The sequence below is a fragment of the Podarcis melisellensis genome, assembly GCF_964234715.1.
Source record: "Podarcis melisellensis genome assembly, chromosome: 8".
NCBI classification, from domain to species: domain Eukaryota; kingdom Metazoa; phylum Chordata; class Lepidosauria; order Squamata; family Lacertidae; genus Podarcis; species Podarcis melisellensis.
This window is the reverse complement of record NC_138540.1, coordinates 9,488,645-9,492,791: the sequence shown is the minus strand read 5'-3', so window position 1 is coordinate 9,492,791 and position 4,147 is coordinate 9,488,645. Positions and strand designations below refer to the sequence as shown.

The 4,147-nt window shown below is 46.3% G+C and overlaps 1 long non-coding RNA gene across 1 annotated transcript; it reads left to right on the top strand.

The window, feature by feature from the left end:
• The first annotated feature begins 1,100 nt into the window (after positions 1 to 1,100).
• On the top strand, positions 1,101 to 4,147 carry LOC309376691. The gene is made up of 2 exons (XR_014171268.1): positions 1,101 to 3,989; positions 4,026 to 4,147. It is a non-coding gene; the product is annotated as an uncharacterized lncRNA (long non-coding RNA).

Genomic DNA, 4,147 nt, shown 5'->3' with positions numbered 1-4,147 from the left:
ATGGGCAGGGGTACCTTTACCTTTACCTTTAGTCCTCATGACGTAAAAGTGAACAAGTAGCCTGGAAGATACCATTCCTTACCTTTCCTCAATATATCATATCCCTCCTGCATTCAAGGAGTTTGAAACCAACCCCACCTCTTCTCTCTCACTCCATGATTATTTACATTCCCAGCCCAAATGTACCAAATTCTCCATAAGAAGAAGAGTTGCATATGGGAGAAGTACCGTATTTTTCGCACCATAGGGCGCACCAGACCATCGGGCGCACCTACTTTTTAGACGGGGAAATCAATAAAAAAAATATCCCCCCCCCCACGAGCCGCAAAGAGCAGCGTACAGGTTGCGCACAACCTCTCCCTGCCGGAGGGGTTGCGCACAGCTATGGAACAAGCCAAGGCTGCCAGTGGGATGGATCCCGCTAGCTGCTTTGGCTTCCTCTTTAGCCCTGCGCAATCCCTCCCTGCCAGGAGAGGCTGTGCAGGGCTAAAGAAGCCATAGCCCCGTGCAGCCTCTCCCTGCCGGAGGGGTTGCGCGCGGCTATGGCACGAGCCTGCATTCACTCCATAGGACGCACACACATTTCCCCTCAATTTTTGGAGGGGAAAAACTGCGTCCAATGAAGCGGAAAAAAAGGTATTTCCATGTAAGAATTCATGTGAATGCATGTAATGGTTATATGGGGTTGCTCGTGCGTAAGTTGCCGCCACTCCTGGCTAGGTTGCCTGGTTAAACCTTTTCCTGGTTGGACAGCCCTTCACTTTGTGGCTGTTTCAGTCGCTAGCAGAATCCGTCAGTGGGCGTTTCTTGAACTTCTTCCAGCAAAGAAGTTCTTTGATGCCAAGTCTACGCCTACTTTCCCTGCGCGGAAGTCTTCTGCGCAGGGTGGGTGTGGGCAGCGGAGGACCCGTGCTCTCCCCGCTGGTCTCCGGCGAGGAGTCCTGGAGCCCCCTCGCCGATTCCCCCATCCGCCCCCCTTTATCCCTGGTGTTACGCTGATTTCCTTCCCCAGCCGATGAGTCCCCTCTCTCCCTGCTGGGCCCTTCTCCGGCATCGCTTGGGAGCCTTGCCTCCACTTCTGGCTCCGATGTCAGTTCCCTGACAATGCACAAGCACTGCATGATTTATACTAACTGCATTATCGGGAGTTTTCACGCAGAATTCCCACAGACGCAAACTAACATCACCCGGCACTAGCGACACAAAAGCATTCAAGAAACAGGTATAAGAAAATGGATTTTTTTATTTATTCCTATATATATTTTTTAAGTTCTGTTGTTTTACAAATAATGCTTTTACTCTGGATAATAAGCCTTGGAGCAATTAAAAACAAAAACACAGCACAGCCAGCGACGCAGCCAGACTTCAACACCCATAAATACAGGCTGGGGACAAACAAGACAAATCAGGAAGTTTTCTACACGTGATCTTTTTCTTCTTCTCTTGCCTTTTAATGTCACATGATTGCAAAAGGGTCTACAGGATACATGGGCACCGAAGGCAGCGAAGACGAGGGCTTTGAAACAGCGTGGGGGGCGATCTGACCAGCCCCACACGCCTGCGAGAACCTGCAGGCTTGGCTGGGGACGGCCCAGGCCAAGCGTCTGGCTGTGAGCTGTGCCCCTTCTGGATGTCAGAGCGCATCTGGAACATGTACACGATTCACATAAAACCTGTTGACGTATGCATTCCTTTTAAAGGAGAAGGCTGAGGTCCTTTTTCTCTCTCTTCCCTCCCCCCTCAATAAAATATTACATTTCATTTAATACTCTGGTACAATACTTCATACATTGCTGGAAGAGGGGGAAGAGAATAAGGAAGGGGGGAAGCTATTTTTCAACCTAGATGAATATAACAGAGATCTTCTCTCGTAGAGCCGTTAGCGTCGGTTTTTTTATATATATATATAAAAAGTCACAAGGGTGTTCATAAATTAAAGAAAGAAGACAGGCATTAAGGATTAAAATTTGGAGAGAGAAAAGAACAAAAACACAACACAAAATTATGATATAAAGCCTCCGCCCCATCCTAGTATCTGGGGCTGAGAAATACGTCAAATTGCTCAAATTTTCTAGTTTGCGAGTTTTCCAGCCCAGCTAGTTCCCAGTTATTTCATTTATCGTCTCCCCACATACCTTTAACAACAGAAGCTATCGTTTCTCACTACAGAATAACAAAGTAAAATCGTTTTAAACATGAAATTTCATGGGGGGAGGGGGGAATAAAACATTTCGTTGAGACTGACAGGAGCTTTCTTCTAAAGAGTCGGTGAAAAAATGGAAGTACGTTATCATCAAACATTCAGTAAGCAATGGCACACCGGCAAGGATCATCCTCATAGGCGAGGGCTTCCCAAACTCTGAGGTAATGCTTTTCTCTTAAATTAGAAAGGAGACATTCTTCACTCACAAACTCCAAAAGCCTTAGAGTATGTGAAAGAATGAGTGTTATCTGCCCTTAGAAGAGCACCAGGCCCCTCTGTATGAGTCCCTGATCTGGGTGTGCTGCCAAACTCATGCAGAGACATGACAAAGAGCAGCCTCTGAGAATGGATAATTTTTTCTGCCTTGGCAGCAACTGACTGATCCAATCACCCCTGCTGCAGAGCTAGCAGGTAACTAGCCTCTTAACCATACAGTCCTCAAGAGTCTGGGAATCACTGCCTCTGGAGGGGTCACTAAATTTCACTCGCATGAAGTCGAGGTCAGGAAAACTGGCCATGGAGAGTTCTGAGTGCTCTCCCCCAAAATAGGAGGAAGCGGGACATGCGCCAGACCAGGGAAATGCAATTTTTCAGTGAAAATATTCCACGTTTCAGATTTTGCAACTTCCCACTGAAAGAAAAGACAGGGCAGGCTTTTCAAAAGTTAAGACAATTCCAGAATTAAAGGACATTCCCTTGACCCCCAAAATATGTAAAAAAAACCTTCCCCAACATTTAAAACTAAGTCATTAGAACCATTGAAGCCTTTGGCTGTTTCAGAGATCAATTTAGGAAGGATCGTTCAAAATACATTCGATAACAGTTCTGATTCCTCCATGCGCCTTCCATTTGCAAGTCCACAAACTTCTAAGACACAATATTTATGCAGCCACCCCCTTACATACTGCTACCTGTGGGTCCCATCCCTGGGAAAGGGGTTGGGTGTCCCTATTGCTATGGAAGCTCATTCAAGTTTTGCTTCCGCAAAAGGGCACTCACAGCGAGGGTCTTTATTTTAAAAAGACAGCTTTTTAAAGAAACAAACAACAACAACCACAAGAACAGGTCTCCTTTTGGTTTTCAGCAAGGCCCAAAGATCTTATTCAAGTTCTCATCTCAGCACAATCATATTTGAGTTTGTTTGTTTTCAAGTTTCAGCAATGACATTCTGTAATCACGTGCTCTGAGAAAAATAATAACCGCACATTCAACATGCCATGTTCCGACTTAAACCAGGCAGGCAACCAAAATCCTAGTCACAAGAATCACACAGTGGAGCTTTTCTTGAACCGAATTCACTCAGGCTGGGGGAGGGGGGCAGATATAAAGATTGGGAGGGGGGAACCATTCCAAGTATTGATCTTCCTGCTTTAAAAGCTCCTGGGACAGAAAAGGCGAACACTCTATGTCAAGATTATGACCACTTTGTCAAGAGTCCTATAGCATTTGTTTGCCTGATGGCATATTTCAGCCAGTGGTCTAATAGACATCTAGGGTGGGGTGGGAGGGGAGAGCAGAGCAGAGAAGAGAGATCACAGAGCACTGCATTTTGGAAGGAGATGCCAGACCCGTCAGTCTTAAGAAAGACAGGGTTGCATCAATGTTCCCTACAGGCTCCATGCTCAAGGTGGAATTTTGTTCCTTTAAAACTCTCATTTGACAAGCCTTCCAAAACAACAACAACAATAATAGTGACTGTTTCAGGCATCAAAATTTGAGGGATCGTTGGGAGAAGGGGGGGGCAGCGTTCAATGACATCACCAGCACTCCACTCAGCTCTTTGCAGGTGCAAAGGAAGGAAGGAAGGAAGGAAGGAAGGAAGGAAGGAAGGAAGGAAGGAAGGAAGGAAGGAAGGAAGGAAGGATTCAGCATCGTTCTTCTGGGGGGAAAAATGTCCACCAGAAGAAGCGCTGATGATTCTGTGGAGTCCTTCAGTCACCCCCC